Here is a 9,640-nt window from a genome sequence, read left to right as displayed (position 1 = left end):
TGCTGGGTCTACACTCTGTCCGGGTGGCCCAGAGGATCCTGCAACTCTGGAGCCGGAGCCTCTGCGCTGAGGAGCAGAGACTGTTAAGGAGCTACGGACAGGGCAGAGCCAAACCAGACCCAACAGACCCTTTCCCGGAGATATACCTGAGCCCAGGGCTCGGAGAGCTGACGGGCCCCCTGCTCAAGGTTGCAAACCCAGAGAAAATGACCATACACAAAGCTGACAAAAAGACAATATACATGAACATTGTCAAAACCATTAACAAAAATGGACTGAAGGACAGGGCCTCCACTGTGTGGAGCACTAGACTGGGTGCCGGAAACGGACCAGGCCCACAGTGGAGGATTCGATACAAACCCCCCTTAAAGAAACGTACTGCCGACCTCCAGTGGAGAACTTTACACGGCGCTATCGCCTCCAATTCTTTTATCTCTGTCATCAATCCTGCTGTCAGTAACAACTGTCCATTTTGTGGTTTTAGAGAGACTGTTTTCCATGTTTTTACAGAGTGCCAGAGACTCACGGGTTTCTTCTCTCTTTTAACATTGGTTTTTAGTCTTTTTAGTATAGCTTTTACCGAGAGCGTGTTTATCATGGGGGCTCCATACAGAAAGACAAGCAAGGAAAAGTGGCAGCTCCTAAACTACCTCTCTGGTGAAGCTAAAATGGCTATATACCTAAGTAGGAAGAACAGAGTGGAAAACAGAAAGGGACAAGAAGCAAAAGCGATCTGGCTGTGCAACATCAGAGCCAGACTCTGGCTAGAGCATCGTTTTTATAAACACATCGGGGACTTGGAAGCTTTTAAACAACGGTGGTGTTATGAAGATATTGTATGTTCTGTGGTGAACGAGGATTTGCACTTTACACAAGTTTTTAAGGCTTAGCTTTTTTATTTACCTATTCTAGGTAAATAGATTTTTGTTGTATTTGATGTAAACCTGTAATAAAGTGTTTTTGTAAAAGTCAAAAAAGTCTTCTTCTTCTTCTTCTTCTTCTTCTTCTTCTTCTTCAGAAATACAGTTTTGCAATTCGATATAAATAAACATTTATGCTGCCTTTTTAAAGGGGGCACAGTAAAGTTCAGTATCCAACCTACACCGCAATCGATACACTCGCAAGTTCAGAGTGTGCAAAGTTGTAAAAGAAACCAAAACCAAGAGCTTTTCTCAAATCTATACAACAAATTCTCTCACAAGAGGGACTCTGAAAAACACTGACACAGACAAATATGTCCCACTGCAATACAATCACAGACACGGAAATAACAAAAAAACACAGGGGAGTTTGTCCTTTTCCTCCCTGACTGACTGTTTAATATGAAACTACGCAATTTGTATGCAGTGTTGTTGTTTATGGCATGTTGAAATCCAACAGCGACTGTACGATAATTAGTAAAGCTTGCGTGGGTCTGAACAATGTTTTTTTTATGAGTTCTTTTGTTGCTCTTTATTTCTCTTTAACTTTACCCAATCTATCAGTTCTCAAGAATTAATCAATGTATTTATAATGGCCTTCAAGCCCTGTGGCATCTCTTTCGGCAATGCAACCAAATAGGATGCAAAGCTGTGATCCTCAAAGAATTTCCATCACAGGAATAATGCCATCCCAGGGCACCGCTGCAAACGCTTGCCCCGAGCATTAGGCACAGATAATTTAAACACATAAGCAGGTTCTAAGCGCACCTTAATCAATGCCAACGGTGTCTTTTAGTTGGGAGGGAGGGGAAGGCAATAAAGAGATAACACTGGTATAACCTGGGGACTTGCTGCAGAAGAAATATGGAGCGCTGAAGCCCTCTGGGTAATGAGGAACAAAACTCCTGACAAAGACTTCTCCTCCTGGAGTTTGTGCACCACAGCAAAGTCACATAATGAGCAAGATCACACTGCATACATTTGATGAATTCTCACGAGAACGGGAAAAGCTTACCGGAGTGCCATTTGACTCGAGAAAATAAACAGTACAATAAAGGTAACGTTTGCCAAATCAGCGAGTGGCACATGTTAGAAAATGGCCATTTCGTAGTAGAAATGTCAGCGCAAATATTGGCAATCATCTCAAAATCCCATTGTGCTGAAATGTTTTATGATATTGTCACAAAATAAAAGACATAAAAAAGCAAACAAAGCAGACAAGTGAAATTTCATATTGCACCGTGCAATAAAATAGGCCAGCAAGCATACTTCAAAAAACCTATTGAAAAAGTGAAATTCTTCAACGTAGCACTTCCTGCTTGAACCAGGCCTGCACATCAACAGCCAGTTCCCCCATCTCCCATGAAACTGATATATGAAACCATTTCCCCAAAACCAAACATGCCCGAAAACATTATTAGTGCCATTTCCTCTTCCGTATTAGGGGGAGAAGTGCTGAAGGCAGATCGGAGAAAGCCTTTCCCGGTGATGAAGTGCCTTCCTCTTTAGGTCTCTCTCACATCACAGAGGAAATGTGTGAGATTTATCAGTGTTGGCCCTCTCAGGAGCTTTCTCCGTGTTGGAGCAGCTCTCCGAGGATGCTGTTGTGCTGCTCTTTCTCAGGGAGCAGGTGTACTTTCGCCACATAGGGGGATGTGAGGTATATCTTTGATAGCATTGTCAAAAACACCAAATGAGAGATGGATAACTAGAAAACAGAGGACGTGTGTGTAAAAATAGCAGGTATAAAGCTTGTTCTGCGGCAAAAAAAACCAAAAAACTAAGAAGATTCAATAGTATTCCTACAAGAAAATTGTCTCCTTTTTCAAGGCTTTTGATTTGGTTCATACATATATTGTCAAGGGTGGAGGAAATAGGACCAAAGTGCATGCAACAAAGGGAGGCAGGTATGGGTACAAACAAAAGGCGAGCTTTATTCCAAAAGCTGTTAAACAAAAATACAAAATTTGTGAAATCCAGGACATGAAAAACACCTGACTTGACACATGAAGGATGACAACGAACACAAGGGAAAGCAGGACTAAATACAAAGACACTAATCACAACACAAACCACAGCTGGAGAGGGGAGGCAGAAACACCAGGGCAACAGGTAACAACAATGAAACATTCAGACACAAGGAAAACCAAAAGACAGGAATTCAAACTACACATGACACAACGGAGGGAAAACATTTAAAAATAAACAGGAAACAGACACAAAACAAGGATCATGTTATATATGTTTATACTTATTCTGACCTTTTATGTTGTGTTGTAATAGCAATTCTGCCCTGCATGTCCTAGACCAGATTGTGCTCTACTTCCTTTACCTTAATGTTAGCAATTAGGTTATGCCTTTTATCCACTGGAGTAATAAGCTTAGCAAGAAATGATAAAGGATCCTTTTTATTTGCCACATAAGAGCTGTGTCTTAACGCAGACCTTAAGTTTTAGATGTAGAGGATTTTCAAGGGTAACCCAGATGTCATAGCAACTACTATTATCTTGAGACGGTGGTGGGTCCATTCCCCAAGGTTGGAAAGTAATAGTCAGCAGATACGGCACGTTTATTATGGGAAACATGGCACAATGCTAATTTTTTTCCTATTGTTTATTTTTTTCTTTAACAAGGTTTCTTTGTCTCTGCAGTTTGTATTATTAATTATTGTTAACAATATCATTGTGTTAATTGGCAATCGAGGCTGAAACGGAAGGGGAGGGCCCAGTAGTCTCTTCTCTTCTTGTGTGTGAACAGACACTGTTTGCTAGTTCAGGGGGATTAGAGTGCATTGCATTTGTAAGAAAGGAAATAGTTTATTAATAGTTGCTTTCCATTATATGTGGTTGTCATTAAAGTAATTGTTGGTAGGACCAGGTATCAGTGGAATTTACCTTGCTGGTTTACTTAAACCCCTTTTCCGTGGGTTAGTCCAAATATAGAAAACCTCATGCAGTGAGTTAGTCCGATTGGGGCGGGGCCAGAGCATGTTAATAAACCTACTTAGGCATTGACTGTGGGAGAAAGTTTGTTGGTAGCAACTTCCTGAAGGCCAGTTGTTCAGTCCTTTTTCTACTTATTGTGTTGTTACGTTTCATTGTGATTATTATTTGTTTTTGTTGGTGATAAAACCGCCTCCATCTTGATTTGGTTTTATCAACATATTTTCCTACTAACTTCAAGAGCCAGACACTTGTTGTAAATTCCCGTCATTCATTTAGAATTTCCACAAGTATCTTCCACTCCAGCAAGTCTGTGCTTGTTGTAGTTGTTAATGATACATATTTTGACACCATTGACCTTTGTATACTCCAAGGAAAATGTAATTGGCTATATCAAATGGTTCATTTTTACCTAGCCATAACCCTTTCTTTAATAACAACAACAACTAAGTATCCTGAAAGAAGAATGACAATTCCTTGATTTAACAGAAGCTAAAGATTATAGTTATAATGGACTTTTATCTCACGTTGTTGAAAGCACATCAAACACGTATATGTACATCTTTACAAATTCACTTTGTGTTGGGTGTTGTTAGCATTAATTAAAATTTACTGGACTGAATCAAACAACACATCTCTAGGGCAGATATACCTTGTGGTGCTCATTAATAACGGCCCTGCCTAATGTGAATTTTGTTGACAACCTCCAGCAAACAATCACAAAATCCAACAGCTGAGCGACCGCACACGTCTCAAGAGTGACTCAACAAAGCTCCATAATGCAGGAGAGTGAAGCCAGATGAAGCCATCCCTCAACGAGAGCTTGTCCCAGGATTACATCCCCTCTTGCTGGGAAGCATTTATTTTTTTCTTTCGGCACAGTGACACTTCAATCATTTTCCCTGTAATTACACATTATTAATTTTATGTAATTTGGCAAGACAGAACCTTGGATACTGTGACACAGTTATCGACATTAACTGACGATGCTTCCTTCCTATGGCTTCAATGAAAGGGCTGGGACCTAATTATGCTCCGATAATGGTATTTATCTCGGAGGCTGAGTGGTACCGCTTACAGCACAAGGACAAAGTCAGGAAACTCAAGATGTTCATCATGTTTGAAGAATTAGAGCTTTAAAGATGCATATTATGCTTTCAGTGTTTTTCCTGTTTAAAAGTTGTTGTCAGATCAGAGCAGACTGGGCTCTGGTTTCAGACAGAGGGTGAAAAGAGGTGCTGCAGCACAGGCAATATGAGAAACATAAAGACCTTTTTGAACATTGAAGCATGGAAACATGTCAAAGTAGAGACACAAGGGGACTTCCGGTCTGCCTAATGGAGGAGTAGGTCGCACGCCGGGAGACCTCTGTTGAAATCCTATCCAAAACTGCAGTATACCTGCTTATTTGCACCAGCTAACTTGTGCGGCCTTGTCTGAGAGACCAATGAACATGGGGAAAACTATCACGAAGCAAAGTCAGTCCGTTGAGGGAAAATCCTCCGACAGTGGAACAGACAACTGCACGCTATCTAGCCAAAACGTAGAGCATGCAGCTAGCCACGCACCGCTAACGCTGGCTCACATGGAGAAGCTCCTCCACTCAATAGAGGACCGCATCATAGCCAAATTATCCGTTCAACTTTCGGCTGACCACGCTATCATTGACCGTCACGACCAGACAATTCAACGAATGGAAGAGGCACTCAACGACGTGGAGGCCAGACTAATTACCCTCGAATCCACCTGCACAGCCCTGTCCAAGGAAAACAAGTGCCTCAAACTTAAAGCGGACGACCTTGCAAACAGATCGAGACGTAATAATATCCGTATAATTGGCTTAGCTGAGAGAATTGAGGGCTCACAGCCAACCGCCTTTGTGGAGGTGTTGCTGAAGGAGGTGTTTGGTTCAGAGGCCTTTCCTTCTCCCCCGGCTGTCGACAGGGCCCGCAGGGTGGCTGCCGCCCGCAGGAGGCAGGATAACACCCCGCGCCCGTTCATCGCCCGGATCCACCACTTCCAGACCAAGGAGCACATCCTGAAGCTAGCGAGGGAGACCGGTCCTCTCTCTTTTCGCGGAGCCCAGATACACATTTTCCCGGACTACAGCGTGGAGGTCTCAAAGAAAAGAGTCACATACTCCGCGGTCAAACAGCAGCTGAGAAACGCCGGGTTCGCATACAGGATGTTTTTTCCTGCAAAGCTCCAGGTCACTGACAAGAACGGTCAGAAATTAATTTTTTTCTCGCCAGAAGAAGTTTCCTCCTTCGTTCGCGGCAGCCTCCCAGGTACATCTTCCTCTCCATCTATTTCATAAACGTGTATAATGACCGTGAAAATCACAGAGATGGAGTTGTGGATGCATTGAAAGGTATTTAAATTCACCAGGCTCCGTCTTTCTTACTTATGTGCATGGATTTTGTGTGGAGCTAAACCCGGGACAGACAGACTTTTGTTGAACTTTTATAGTTGGTCCACACAACGCTGCTCCTCTTTAATGACAATTAAGATGCAAAAACATGCCCGGTCAGATAGATGCGCTCATTCACACACACACGCGTACCCGCACGCACGCACGTACGCATACACACACCACACTCACCACACACAAAATAGTTTTCCTCCATGTTACCTACTTACGTTACGTAAAGTTCTACCATTCATTATACCCAGTCTCTCAGGGTTTTTTGCACAAGTTCATGTGAACCTGTATACTGTTTTTGCAAATGTTACTGCTGATAACAGAGTTCTGTGTAAGTTGAGTGTTGTGAACTGGCAGTTAAGAGCACAGTTCGAGTTCCACGTCCCCTCTGGGATGCTGTCCTTCACCAAGTTTTTTTTTTGTTGTGTTTTATGCCATCTGTTCAGTTTCCTTTTTCTTCTCTTTTTTTTTCTTTGCCCTACTCCACTCCCCCCTTCACCCCTACTGCTTGTATTTGCCTCTCTAATCTCTTAGAACATGACAACTGCATCTAACTGCAATCAAACTCAGCCCATCCACTTTATATCTTTAAATACTAAAGGTAGGAATAATTGGGTGAAAAGACAGAAAATAGACTCCTATCTCCGAAAGCTACATTCACACATTTTCTACCGGAAACGCATCTCAAAAACGATCACGCTAAGTATCTCAAGAGGGGATGGGTTGGCCAGGTTTATCATTCGCGGTTTAATGCCAAAGCAAGAGGGACAGCTATCCTCATACATAAGGACATTCCATTTCAAGCTAAGGAGGTGATCGCTGACACAAATGGGAGATTTGTCATTGTCTCGGGTCGGTTATTTGCCAGCCTTGTCATTATGGTGAATGTTTATGCTCCAAACTGTGATGATTATAATTTCTTTAACAAGCTATTCTCAATCATACCCGACGACAACAACTACAATTTGATAATAGGGGGAGACTTTAACTGTGTGCTTAACACTGCATTGGATAGATCATCCAGCAGGGTTCAACCTCTCACCAAATCTGCCAAAGTTATCAACAATGTTATTGTTGAAAATGGTGTTTCTGATATCTGGAGATTTAAATTCAACAACAAGAAAGTTTTTTCCTTTTTCTCCAATGTTCATCACACATACACCCGTATCGACTACTTTATTTTAGATAAGAGATTACTGGGAAATGTTAGCTCCTGCTCATATCAGAGTATTACAATATCAAACCATGAAGCAGTTTCATTTCAAATAACATTACCGAACTCCTTTAGACCCTCTCGCAACTGGAGACTTAACTCCCTCCTCCTAGCTGACACACAATTCGTAACTCATATTATTTCTCAGATTGTTTTTTTTCTTGAAACTAATGCCTCCCCAGAAATCTCTCACTCAACCTTATGGGAGACCCTTAAGGCCTACCTTCGTGGGCAAATAATAGAAATTTCCTCCAGGGCAAAAAAAGCAAGAGAGTCCAAAATCAGTGAGATCTCACGTTCTATTTCGGAGATTGATAATCGCTACTCATTATCGCCTTGTCCTGAACTTTTTAAAGAACGGCTACGCCTACAGACAGAATACAACTTACTTTCCACAGACAGAGCCACACATCTATTTACAAAATCTCAATTCGCTGTTTATGACTCCGGTGATAAGGCTGGCAAGCTACTGGCCCGGCAGGCTCGTCAAGCCCAGTCCTCTCGTCTTATTCCTAAGATTCATAATAAAACAGGAGAAATAGTCACAGACCACAAGGAAATCAACAACACTTTCAAAGAGTATTATAGCGGCTTTTACAGCTCTGAGTGGGATAATTCTTCACAACTCAACCATTTCTTTGACAAACTTCCTTTCCCTTCTGTTCCAGGCCAAGGCTGTACTTTATCTCCCCTTCTGTTCGCCATTGCCGTGAAACCTCTAGCCATAGCGCTAAGACAATCCGATGACTTCCTTGGTGTGACACGCGGAGGCATTACACACAAAATATCCTTATATGCCGATGACATTCTTTTATATGTTACAGACCCACTCACATCTGTCCCCCCTATTCTCAATATCCTACATCAATTTGGGAAAATCTCAGGCTACAAAACTAATTATGAAAAAAGCGAGATGTTTCCCCTCAATCAATCTGCCTCTTTAATCCCTGCAGCAAACTTCCCATTCAGAATTGTCAAAAAGGGCTTTAAATATCTTGAAGTTGAGATTACATCTTCTTTTTCATCTCTCTTTACCAAGAATTTAGGCACTTTATTCGAAAAATGCAAAAAAGACATGTCTAGATGGACTAACCTTCCACTGTCCATAATCAGTCGTGTTAATCTAATTAAAATGTCTGTGTTACCAACATTTCTCTACCTTTTCCAGAGCATCCCTATCTTGATAAAAAAGTCTTTTTTTCACTGCTTGGAGAGGAGCATATCATCCTTTATTTGGAATGGCAAACCTCCAAGAATTAGGAGAAATGCACTTCAGAGACCTAAAAAACTTGCCGGCCCTACCCAATTTTATTCACTACTATTGGGCATGCAACATAAAAGCACTGTTACAATGGATGAGGGGAGCTGAACCTGACGGGTGAGACCTGGGTACAATTGGAACAGTCCTGTACTCCATTTAATCTGCGTTCTGCTCCGTCACCTCCTCCTTTATGCCAATTCAAATCTAATCCAGTGGTATATGACTCCATCAGAATTTGGTCACAGTTCAAAAGGCATTTCAGTTTGCAGACAACATCGATACACTCTCCCCTCAAGAATAACTACAACTTCCCTCCCTCCCTCTCTGACTCTACTTTTAGGATCTGGGACTCGAAGGGCATTAAATCCATTGGTGCTCTGTACGTTGATGGGAAATTTGGATCATTTACACAACTTTCTGAATTATTTAATCTACCAAAATCTAACTTCTTCAGATATCTCCAGATTAGGAATTTTGTTAAAAAAAAAGGCTTCCTCTTTTCCTGACCGTCCTATGAACGATGCCGTCGATCATATTCTCTCATTAGCCCCATGCAACAAAGGGCTAGTTTCTATTCTCTATAGTACTATAAGCAATATCACTCCTTTATCTCTGCAGGATGTCCGGAACCTTTGAGAGAACGACTTAGGTGAGGAAATAGCAGATGAACAATGGCAAAAAATGCTGGACTTAATACATACCTCTTCCCCTTGTGCTAGGCACAGGTTAATACAACTTAAAATTGTTCTGAGAGTCCATTATACCAAAGCAAGGCTGGTGAAACTGTTCCCTAATATAGACCCTTCATGTCCTCGCTGTGGCAATCAACCAGCAGATCACATGCACATGTTCTGGTCATGCCCCAACCTCAGCACATTTTGG

Source organism: Eleginops maclovinus, chromosome 4 (genome assembly GCF_036324505.1).
Source record: "Eleginops maclovinus isolate JMC-PN-2008 ecotype Puerto Natales chromosome 4, JC_Emac_rtc_rv5, whole genome shotgun sequence".
Lineage (NCBI taxonomy): Eukaryota > Metazoa > Chordata > Actinopteri > Perciformes > Eleginopidae > Eleginops > Eleginops maclovinus.
This window is presented reverse-complemented; position numbering follows the sequence as displayed.